The sequence below is a fragment of the Argiope bruennichi genome, chromosome X1, assembly GCF_947563725.1.
Source record: "Argiope bruennichi chromosome X1, qqArgBrue1.1, whole genome shotgun sequence".
In the NCBI taxonomy this organism is placed as follows: domain Eukaryota; kingdom Metazoa; phylum Arthropoda; class Arachnida; order Araneae; family Araneidae; genus Argiope; species Argiope bruennichi.
In genome coordinates, this window is record NC_079162.1 from 96,987,481 (window position 1) to 97,000,682 (window position 13,202).

The 13,202-nt window shown below is 30.1% G+C and overlaps 1 non-coding gene across 1 annotated transcript; it reads left to right on the plus strand.

The window, feature by feature from the left end:
- Window positions 1-4,070: 4,070 nt before the first annotated feature.
- LOC129959582 (U1 spliceosomal RNA) lies at window positions 4,071-4,231 on the plus strand. The gene has a single exon (XR_008783470.1). It is a non-coding gene; the product is annotated as a U1 spliceosomal RNA (small nuclear RNA).
- The last annotated feature ends 8,971 nt before the right edge of the window (window positions 4,232-13,202 follow it).

Here is a 13,202-nt window from a genome sequence, read left to right on the forward strand (position 1 = left end):
AAAATGATATTCTTATTCGATCCAATCATGCAAAATTTTTTTGAGTAAATCTATTTTAACTTATTGTTGCATGACCAAATATAGGTCTTTAATTTATTGTAAAGGTTGAAAAACTAAGAAAAAAAAAATTTTGAAATATTTTGATATATCGAATTTGCATTCTTCCAATTATTTTTATTTTTCATTTCTTGAATAAGAGTGCATGGAAATTATTACCTGTATCGAATAATTATTAATTGCATGTTAAGCTTAATTAATTAATTAATTCTTTCATCTTAAAAATATTCTGAAAGATGCAGAATAAAATTAAGCTAGTACATTAAAATGAATTTCTTGTCGAGTTAAAAGAATCATGCAATATGAAATAAAACTTTTGAAAAGGTGTCTTTGTAACTTAACAACATGGAAAATACTTTCTCATTATTGAATTCTTTACTCGCCAAAAAATTGTAGTATTTTACAAGTCAAAAATTTTCGTAGGCCGTATTTCCTCTGTCCACAGTTCAGGACGCAAACTGTAAGTTCGTTGTATATACTGCGCTGAAAAATCTTGACTCCAGAAAACGTCCAAATAAAGGAGAAGAAATCTTCATTCCTACATACGCTAACTGTAACGGAACTGCATACACCCTAATTTAAAGGGTGCCAGAAACTCCCCAAGATTAATTCTACCGTAACAAAAGAGGGGGGGGGGGGAAACCCACTTAATTCCTGTCTTTAAAAAAAAAAACTGAAACAGCTTTTATTAAAGAAAAAGTCCAAGAGATGGCGACACAGGAGCAGCAGGCAGTAAACTGAGTGATATTAATTGTAAACAAGACCTATCCGTTTGCTTCAAATTCATACAAGAAATTAAGAAAATACTAATAAAAATTCCTGAAATCAAGAGAATCTTTGAAAAATTTCGACTAACGACCTTGCCTCAAAATTTTTCACACTAGCGGAAGAACTTACTGCAAAAACATAACTGAAACCTTTTCGATTGTCTATTGCTGGTTCTATCGATTTTCACAAACGATTCTCAACAGATGCTGAACTTGAACAAAATCTCTTTATTTCTGCATGCATTTAACGCCATCGCTTCAGCTCTCTCGGCCTGAGACAAACTGGAACATCTAAAGTGTAGACGCTTATCGAATTTTGAATCAAATCTATCAAAGATTTAGTCATCTGAATCTTTAGATTCACCCTTTTAAATCATGCGAACGCGATAACTTAAAAAAACACGGCTTAGATAAATTAAATTTGATATGTGATCTTGAGATTAAAATTGTAGTTCTGTATTAAATTTTAATTTCAATCGGTGAAAAAAAAGTTATTCATAATATATATTTCGTTTTCTTCACTATACTATGAAGCACAAAACTCTCGTGTGCGAGTGTCTGAAAATAAAAATCTGAGAATTTGTGGCTTTCACAGCCTTGTCCAAGGTGGACACTTTGGTATATAGTTGGGAGGGAAAGTAAAGTCTGTAAAAGCATAATTTAAAAAGAATAATAGTAGACATACGCTTCACGTATGAAGAGTAAAACAATAATAATGCAAAGAGAAAGAATTTATTTCGGATTTTTCCATCAATGCATAAATTTAAGATATAAACTTAATCTATTAAAAATGGTAGAATTTCTAAAAAAGAAAAAAAAAAAAGATATTAAGTTTATGACGCTACAGTATAGTGATTTTCTTCAAATCCAGTAAAATAAAAATTAATTTTCATAAACAATTACATGATACAGTGATTAAAAATTGAAGCGAATAATTTATAAGATTTCGTTCCGTCGCATTAGGCGTAGGAAGCTCTCATATAGTAAAAATTTGTTCCAAAACTATTGATGCTCCTATTAATTAATTTATACGAAAACAAAAACTTTTCATTCATTTTTATGTGATAAAAATCAAATAAATAAAGTTGCTACCCTTTATTTTTGTTCTATTTTTATAATAAAAAAAAGGAGAAAGTGACAGTAATTTCTTTTTGACAAGACTCTATTTTGCAAATAGGGTGAACAGTATTCAAATTTCCTGGCATTCAAATTCGATTTAAAACGAAATAAAAATTGAAAAATTATTCTTGATAAAAATATCATTTTTATTTTTCTTAATTTTAGTTTAAAAAAGGAAACTTATTTAATTAAAACATTTGGAAAACACAAATTCTTTCCTTATATATTGAGCACTTTTAAAAACTGATAAACACAAAATCATTAAACAAGATTAAAAAAATATTTTAGGCATTTTCATAAATATCCATGAGTGGTACAATAGATTAATAATTATTACTTTCAAATGTGACCAATCTGCTTCCAACAATGTTTTTTATAAACGCAATTACGAAGAGGAGATTATTTTATAACTCTGAGGGAATCATTTTAAGGATATTGTTTAAATATTCTTCACCTAATTTAATTTATGAATGAATGCCTAACATTAAGCCATTAAGTGTATAAATAATAGGTGCTAATTAACTTTGCTATTTTAGCTTTAATTAAATTAATGGAAAGAAATATTGCGGATTTTCTTGATCCTTTATTTCATTTACTTGCAAACGATAACAGCCAGTAAAGAGCAAAAATTAATTAAACATTTCAACGGTCAATCTGTCCTTCAATCTAACTTTATATCATTTGAGTAAAAAATAAAGCATTAAATATTTTTTTAAAGCAGAATTCAAATTAAATTAAAATCGTCTGATGTGAAAATGAATTTAATATTTAACTAATTACGATATTATAATGGCCGTTAGAGCTCGTGTTCATACAAATTAGATTTAAAAATACAAATGCATTTAATATATGGTCCCTTAAAAAGTGGACTTTCCAAATCGATTTTCGGATTTTTATAATTTTTGTGAGTATTTCTAAAACTTTTTGGGATATGAGTCCAATTTCTGGGATTCCGGCATTTTAGCATGTCAACTTTACCCCCATGATGCATTGATATATGTACGAAAAAATCTGAGGGAGGGATCTGACTTTCGTTTAAGTATTGACCCCTTGTAACAAGAAAATCACGAAAAAAAATGAGGTTTGTGATGAAAAGAATTAATATCTATAAAGCAATGACAATAAATTACACAAAAATAATAAGCAAGTTATATTTTCAGAATTCTTATCTAAGCAAGACCGCAGCAAAGTTGAATCAAACCAAACCAAATCAAACCACTATAAGACCGTTATCACACTATAAAATCAAGAAATGTCAGTACTATACAAAAGCAAAGAACATACCATTTGAATGTAAAAATATTTTGTATTTTTACATTTAGCGCCTATCTTCGAAGCAATTGCAGCTACCGAAAAACTTAAAAATCTGAAGCTCTTAGTCTTAATAAGACACTAATTTGGCTCATTTAATTTATTTTTCTATCATTAATATTAAAGACATTACAGCGAAATGAAAATTTTTGCATATAGAACGTTTTTATTACTATATGATTGCATGCTTTTATACGTGGGTCAAAGGTGTAGCGAGGATAATCAGTGCCCGAATTAAATGTCATATGATATTTTCATCATCGCCTGTAATTCGGGAAACGCAATTGGTTTCGAAAGGACAGTATTATTCTTTCGTGCCTTTATGATTTTTACATGAAATGGTAATAAATGCACTGCCCCTCCACACATTCCCACCCCTTGGCGCTCTCGAGCAGCATATTTGTCTCTAGGTTACTTGCACGGATGCGTAATTTTTTGCTAATTATTGAGATTCAGAGCAATTGAGTAAATATGTAATAAATGTTTATAATTTATATCATCTTATCCTTAAAACCACTTATGTATCATAACTTCAGGCTAAAGTATTTTATTTATAAAAAGAAGAATTACTTGACGAAACTATTTACGAAGATAAAACAAAGATTGCTCTAATGTGAAGAGTATGCACCTGAGAACATAAATAAAATGTTATCACATTTCATACAAGAACAAGAAATAAACACATTTCATACAAATGAAAATTCTGTCAAGAAATAAACAAATATCTAATATAACCTATCCATAGTAGAAATATTTTCTACCACTATTTTTATTCAGAAATTCATATATATATAATTTTCGACCAACGCTGATTTCATACTTACTTGGCGTCGGAAATGTCCTGATCAAGAAGGGGGATTTCCCGATCCGAGGCTGTCCATTGCACTTAGGGCGGCTGACGATCGCCACTTCTACAAAGTGTAGTTGGTTGGGGCGCATAATTTTTGTACTCGGGACTGCGTTCGCGCTGCTCCCGGCTTTCGTAATAATAGAAGACATTTAACACAATGTTTCTGCATCTACATTATTCTTTTCAGCGAAGAGCATTTACTTAATACTTCCACATGTGTTTTATTTTGTTCTTTGTATTTACGATTCTTTTTTTTAACGTCAATTCGCCGAATTTCTCTAACCGATCGCAGCGCCACTCATTCTTGAAATGTTCGCTGTATGCTGGTATGATTTGATTTACAAAACAATTTGGATATTTCGTTAGCATACGTTTTTCTTTCCAAATGTAAATTATCTAGATTGAGAATGTCTATAAATTAATAATTTTTTTAAAAAGAATTTTATATAGGACTTTTGCCTATTTTTAAAAAAATACATAATCAAACGATAAGAAAAAATGTTTCTGCTGATTCTATGCAAATTTTAGGTGCCCCCCTTCTATTATCCAAGAATTGCAGCCTAACTTCTGAACAGAAACACACAAAAATATTATTATAAGGAACAAAGGAAGCCTACGGATTACATAGATATAAACGGAACATGGATAATGTAAGCACATTCCTATTGTTTTGCATTTTCTTTTTGTCATTTTTACAGTAATTTATTCATATAATAATTTTTTAAACTTTCAGTTCTTTTGTCAACATTGGCATCAGCTTTATACCGAAACGTGAATTGAAAAGGAAGAGAAAATATTAAATGTTATAAAAAAGTAAGTTTGAAAATAATACAGGAAATAATTATTCAATACAACTTAAGGAATAGAACGCCACTAAACTAACCGATACTAAATATTTAAAACATAGTAAAAAACTATTGATATTAAAAAATAATAAAATATATAAGAACAAAATGACAATTACTGTAGAAGTAATTTTTAAAAAATACTTTTAATTCTATAAGTAATTAATTTACTAATTAGAATATAAGTGAACTTTTATTATTCATTTTTATTAATATTCTTTTCTCAATAATATCATTACTAAATGTAAGTTTATGCCAAAGTGGAAGCACATAACCACATTAAAATGAGGGGAAAAAATTAAGAAGTATTTGCACAAGAACTGCTTCACAAAAACAGATCGTAACTGTCGCAGGGAAGAAACGAATGGGTAACCGACATCGGTGAGCTATCGCTCGCTTTTTTTACTACTTAACGAGAACCTTTTGGTGACCATCCACATTAAGGTAAAAACTACGTTGATTTTTAATTTGCAAATAGTCGTAATATAAGATATGTAATGTAATGAAAAATTCATATCAGAGTATTTCAAAATTCGTTTTTTTTTTTTTTTGGTTGAGAATACTAAATGTCTTTCTAGTTAAATTAAATTTAATTTAATAGGCAAACAATTGAAAATATAAAGAAAAACCCTGCCTTCCATCTTCTCATATTGCTGCACTTTTCTATTGTTATTTTCTAAGCTCATATCTGTAGAGTATACAGATTTTATTCTTCTGTGCATTGAAAAGTTTTGTTGTAATTTAAGAAATGATTTAGAAAGTTTGGTATTAAACAGAACATCACTCATCCTTTTTTTTTTTTTTTTTTTTCTACTACATTCAATAAATTGGTAAATTTCTCTTGAATCATTCTTTGAAGCAGAGTGGTGCAAGCGTTTTTATCTGAAGTTCTTGTTTTATTGAAACATTTTTTTTTTTCTTTTCTTTACATTTTATATACTACATGTAACTTATATCTACTGATCAAATTTGAAATGAAATTATTGCATTTTTGTCTAAGATATATCAAAATATTAATCCCTGTCTGGTTCAATCTGTTCTTTTGTTATCTTTTAATCTTACTCCTGGTGTGTAGAGAGACTTTATTCGGCTGTGCTTTGAGAAGTTGTGTGGTAAAATTGGAAATTATTTTAGAATGTTTGGTATTGTACTAAATATGACTCATCATTTTTTTTTTTTACTACAACATTCAATAAAATGATAAGTTTCTTCTTTGAAGCGGACTGTTTTAAGCGGTTTTTTTTTTTTTTTTTTTTTTTTTACTGGCGCTCTAGTAATTTTGAAATATTTTTCTTCACATTTTATATTCTCCGTATAAATTTTCTCAATTCCTCTAATTTGATATAAAATTATTGCATTTTTGTCTAAGACACATGAAATTATTGGTCTTCAGAAATTTCTTATTTTTCATTTTCTGATCGAATAGTTTTTGAAAGTTAATAATAATACTATCTATTTAGTCTCTATCCGATGCAAATTAAAATATGCAGCTTTAATGGATTCCTTTTATTACAATTAAAATGTTACTTATGATAATTCAAATGAAATAAAAAATATGGTGTTATGCAGCAGAAGAGGTGCTTTCTGAAACGTGGATTGTATAATAATGGATAAAATAAAAAAACCGCTATTTTAATTTCATAGTTTCATTTCGGATGCACCACTTTCCCGTATTGCAAATTTCACCAACTCTTACAAGGATTCGAATAGTAACTAACTACACAGTACAAGTCCATTTTAGCAACTGCAGCGCCACTTCAACATAATTAATCAACTCCCCATATTTGAAATTAAAATTATTTCAATAAAGTTCCGAGGAAGAATAAATCTCAACAAATGCAAACTAAATTATTTAAAATATAATGTCAGTAAAATCAAAATTTTCATATTACATATAACAAATTTTTCCAAAGAAGTGCACAGCATTATAATTCACACAATTTATAAATCTCTCATTCAATTGGGAGTACAGCAATTTTTGTAATTGCTCTTTCAGATTCTTCCCTTTTAGTTTTAATCCTTACTGTTCTCACCTTGTTGTCAGAACCTAAATATGCTTCAACAATCGACAAAAAAGTCATTTGTAGGCTGGTAGAAAACGACTAATACCATCGTGCCTAGAGAAATGTTATTTTTCAAAACCATCCATTTAGTTCTTTGTTGGATAGTTGGTAAATAATAGTTAGTCCATTTTTTTCAAATAATTTAGATTACTTTTGTTGTTCTTTGCCAACGCTTTTCGTTTACATCTATTATCATTGGTTGTGTTATCGCGTTTATTCATCTCCCAATCAAAAAATTACCAGAACTCAACACCTAATAATCATCGAAATCGGGTGAAAATGAAGTTAAGGGTCTCGAGTTAAGTATCCTTTCAATTTGTATTATTATTATTTCAAACTCTCCATATGTGTAGCATATAACTCCTATCCTTCTTTTAAAATGAGGCTTTACTGACTTAACACCCCCTCCCAAAATTTACAAAGTGAAGTGTCTTGGAATTGGTGAAATTACAATTTATACTCTCAGAAATAAAATGTGGGGCCAAATTTTTGCCAGGGAAATTAACTAGTTTATAAAAATTTTTCAGTTGTGTATTAGCTGCCACAAAATTAGTTGCATTATCTGTAAATATTTTTGAGTATCAGCCATGAAACATTTTAAGCGGAGTCAAAGCATTCGAAGTTAAATCTGACAAAATCTCAAGATGAATCGGTTTGGTGACAAAACTTTTACACACATACATAAATTTAATTAAATACACCATGCACCGTTTCTTTGGTTTTTATAAGCAACTAGCTGGTACCCTGCGCGTTGCTGCCGCAAAAGAAATAATTTTTGAAATATCGTTTGAAATTTGAAATAGGCATCTTGTCTAATTAGGAATGCTACAAAAAAAGATATTTATTTCTTTGTCGACAATGAATACATTCATTCAAATTGAAAAGGAAAAGTATAAATAATATTTATTCTATTTTTCTTGACTTTATTATACAAGTGTTTTAGGGCAGACACTATTTTTTGATTTTCCATCTTCAGCAAAAACAAATAAATTTCGTGGCTGTCCAACTCGTGAGTATCCAACATACAACTGGTCAGGAGAAAAAATGGATTTTCTAGATTTAATCCGCACACTTGAAATGATTGACCTTGCACCTTATTGATGGTCCTCGAGAATGCAAGTCGAATGGGGAACTGCAGTCGTATGAAATAAAAGGGCTTGTGGACGGGAAGAATGGGAATGTTTGGAATGACTCTATCTTCTCCAATCGACTTTCAGTTAAGAATAGTTGCTTCGATTCTTGCCGCATATTAGTCTTTTGATTCTGATGCGCGTGATCAGATAACATATAAACATTGTCTTTCGATTCTTGACGCATGTTGATCTTGACATTCTGAAGCACTTGAATTTGCAATTCGTTGACGATCTGTTTCAATGCTCGTTATCTTTCCTCGTTTGTTTGAGAAGTTCGGATTTACTTATTTCTACATGCAGCGCTAGTAGGTCTACTAAGTGATGAACGTTTGGGAGGCATATTTTTTGATGAAGCAATCAACATGATATACGCTGTTATAACCAAAATATCTTTTATCGATTCACGAAATAAATAGAAAAATTATTATCAGCATTGGAAAATTTCCATTACATATAACTTATCTTGATCGGCATCGATAATAATAATTCTATTTAGCATATGTGAGATAAACTCTGAATAAGTGTGGCTCCCCACAGCCAAAATATTGTGCACACTGAATGACAATATATTGTGCAAATGACAATTCATTCACGAAAAGAAAAAAAATTGGCACTTGCACTAAATATTTTCGATTTCATTTCACTCATATTGATTGGCATCGATGATAATAATTTTATTTTGTTTGATATATGTGCGATTAACTCCAAATGACATGTGACGTTTATTGTTAGTCTTCAGTCAATTTAAAAATATAGCCTTCGCGCGAGTGCAAGCAATATCTTGACCAAGTTTCATCGCTATCGGTTGAACCGTACGGCAGCACATACGGTAGGGAAAATAATAATAATAATAATAATAATTTTTATATATTAGATTAAAATTGTGAAACAAATCTAATCCAGTTACACTAAATGGAGGCGACTTATTTACTCGTTCATTTGGCAAATTTTCCATTATCTGTGACAACAAGATGGCTTTACATTTGAAGCATATTCCACAAAGATATCTTGGTTTTTGTGCTAAATCTCTATCACCTAATGGCCAAAAGTTCAAACGTACAGCATTTAGTAGTCCTTGAGGCGCAACATGCAATAATTTTTTATATACCCTAGAAAAATAAATTTGATTTCAGCATGAGTTAATTCTAATTTCAATTTTGATTATGTTGATATTAATAAATATATTTTATTATGTTTCATTTTCTTTAAATATCAAAACCGCCTTTGACGGTATATAAATAAGGCTAATTTCTTTGCTCTCTATCTTTAAGGACGATTTACATTAGTGGTACTGTAATCGCTTGCACAACCCCAGAATATCTTTGTTTTTCTGCAACCTATATATTCCAAATTAATAAATTTTTTAATTCTAAAATTAATTATAATTTAAGTAATAAATTAAAATAATTTACTTCATGAAATAAATCTTAAATTTTGTATATGAATAATTTTGTTATCTCTTTCCAGTGGTACAATTAATGGACTTATAAATAAAGATATAAGAGTTATAATGCTTCCTTTCCCTCTCTCCATGGATTGTCTGATTAAGCAGTTTGAAATACGAAATTATCAAACATCAAATCATACATAAAAAGGATATAAGGAATATAAAATAAATTTCATTGTGTTAGAATGCATTATTCAATGTTAAAAACATTTCATGTTTCAGCTTACATCTATAATCATTGTTCCGGAACTCTACTTTTTGCATACAAAATTTGTATTTTACTGAGAGTTTAGTATTAAAAAGAATTGTAATACACTCATGTCCATAAATTAAGGATAATTCAGAGTCACGCATAAATCCAACTCTAAAATACATATATCACCCATAAAATGACTACATACATCTTCAAAAATCATATGCAAATCATATGCTGAGCTGGCTAATATATTGAATGCCTCTTTTTAAAATTAAATTACTCAGTTTTATCATTTAACTTTGCTCTCTCTCTCTCTCTCTCTCTTTTTTTTTTTTTGCTTTTTTTTCATTTATTAAAGAAAAAATGTATTTGCAAGAAATTTTAGCATTTTCATTTCCTATGCAGAATATATTAATTTATCTCTAAAAATAAATTTGAAGTCTGCGATTCTTAGCCTAAGTCTTTTCAAAATTGAATGCAATCGAAAATACTGATTACTGAAGTAAAAAGGGGGGGGGGAAAGGAGAGAGAGAGAGAGAGAGAGATAAGTTTATATTCTGCTAAATTAACTGAAAATAACATTTCTAAGGATTGTATATTTCTCTCAGCAGAAATTTCTTTATTTTTCGTTGAAAACTTCGAGAAATTATAAAAAGGATATTATTGAAAGGTACAGAAATATTTACTAAAAAAAATCAACTTAATGTTATTACCAGTATTTTATTTAAAGTCATGGATTTATAGAATTTCACTTTATAATGCGAGTTGTTTCTGGAGGCTTTCTTGGAATGTATTTACAGTAAAGACTGAATTCTTTTTAAAGTTTAAGCAAATGATCGTAGTGCCTTTACAGTAGGCAATTGAATCTAACGTCAACGAGAGAAACGTTGGAAACAACACTAATTTCCAACGTATATTCCATAGTAGAGCTGTAGCGCGTAAATTTTATAGTTAAATTAAATACATTCCAGGCTGTTTTTATTGCAATTAAAAGACTTCAATTACTACATTTTTCGTTCTCTATGTATTCCAATTCATTTTATGATATTTTGATGCGAACGATATTTTAATTCTTACCGAAAAATACCACTGAAGATGAAACGTTCATGGAGTACCAGCGGTCTCAGTCCATAATCTTCAACACTGAATTTTTTTTTTCAGATAGCTACTCTGCGCTTACATCCTTGAGAAAGATCTCCTTCCAGTCGCCAAAAATTATTCAACGTATAGCCTCCAAAGTTGAAACTTTAACCAAACTAAACCAAAAGAATATCCTTCCTGTGGGTACCTGGTCAATCGAATCGAATCTGGAACGAGCTTGCCGATCGTTTGCCAAAGAAGTTACAAAAAATACACCTTGAATTGAATGGATCGCTCTTGAAGGTATTATTTCAAGCCTCAAAAAAGTGGTGCATGAAATCACAATTAATAATTATAGGAACAGCAAATATTTCACTTCCATAGGAGACATTCCTAGCAATCAAGCACTCTCTTCCTGGTCCAAAAATCGGATTGAAGATGTTGTTTGGCCAGACTAATCAGCAAAACAATTATGACACCAGGGCTGTTGAATCGTTTCAACCTCAAAAATGATCCCCTTTGCCATGAGTATAATAGCATTAATGATATTGAACGCTTAATTCTGTCGAACAAAAAGTATACTTGCTATAGGGACAAGCTGTGAACTTTTCTACACTTAGATAAACAAGATATTTCCTTCAAAAATGTTTTGGGTAAAATAATTGCAAACAAAATCAATCTGCAAGTTTCTCTACAAGCAATGAAGCATTTCAATATCTACTAACTTCATTGATCACATTCTGTTTGGCCTCTGTGGGTCTCTTTTTCCTAATCATCATTCCGTGTAGCGGGAACTCTCCGCTTTATCGTATATCTTCTTGGCAGTCTCTAGAAAGTGTCCATTTCAAAAGACTAACCTTCTCCCCCACATTAACAATGTTTGTAAAAAATTCATCAGAGCTTTTTGAATGCAATACTCACTAATCTGTCACAATTCCAAATTATACATTAACAATTAAGTGCTCATTTATCTATCCTATCTGCTTCCATTTCTTATGCTTATCCTGTCTGGGGTCATTCTGCAAATCACAATTTTTAAAAAAATATGTTATTGAAAATAAAATTATAAGAATGATTGCTAATGCCCGATGGTTCATGCGAAACGATGAAATTAGGCACATCTTCAAAATCCTTGAAATTAAAGATTTCATTTTAAAACACTCTTAGAATTCCTTTGATAAACTTGAAAATATTAAAAACTCTACAATTAGAAAAATTCCATATTATGATGATTCACTAAAAGAAAACAAAAAACGTCCCAGAGTGGTTTGCCTTAAATAAACAATAACTCCTCTTCTGGATCTTCTGTAGGCATGCCCGATTCACACATTTTGTATTGTAACTATTTTTTTCAAACATTTCCATATCATTCAAGATGCAGTCGGTTTGTCTCCGACCTTCCAATTTTTTCCCCCAGGTTCGATCCTTGCTTTAGTTCTGCTTTCTCCGGACTCAAAAAACCCCTCTTCTCTCCATTTAAAATTTTCTTAATTCAATGTTTTACTCTTAGTTTCACATTTAAAAATAAATTTAATTCTACCTTTATTTATTATTATTTTTATTATTATAATTTTCTGTTATTATTATTATTCCTATTAGTATAATCATCATTAGTTTTATTTCAATTTGACTTCTACATTTCACATGGTTTTTTTTCATTACACGGTATCTCACTCACCTGTTTTCAGTTGCATCATCTCTGAATGCAACTGAAGGCCCCGACCTGTGGCCAATGAATTGCAATAAACCTCCAAAATGATGAAACCGTACGAGGCTCAAAAAAGGAAATTGCTATTTCCTTGATAAAAAGAATAGATAGAATAGAAATAAACATTGAATCATTCCCCGTTACTATCCTATTGACACATTTTTCAAAAAAAGTCTAGCGATCTTCTAACATAACAAGCCTGCGTTCAATGATAAACGCATCATTCACAGCTGACTCCGAAACTAACTGTTCCTGGAAAACTTGCCCACCAGCTAATAAGAACTTCTCTTACACCCATTTTATGAATACAGCAGCAGCCTTTCCGAAGTTAAGAGGGTGGCAACATCTCCAGTGTGGGGTGCAGCCATCAAAACTCGCTTCAATTAACTGGAAAACCTACAAAATATAGTTGCAAGACAAATAACAAACTCCCCACGGTTTATCAGACATTTTTACCACTAAAAATTTTAAAAAATTATTTTATATTTATGATTATTATTAAATTTCATATAATTTTTATAAAAAATATTATATTACTTAATTGTGCTGTCTAGGACACTGCTACAATGCCTCAATATATCTGATAACGCCGGTCCTTGTGGACGTGCGAGAAATGAAATATGAGG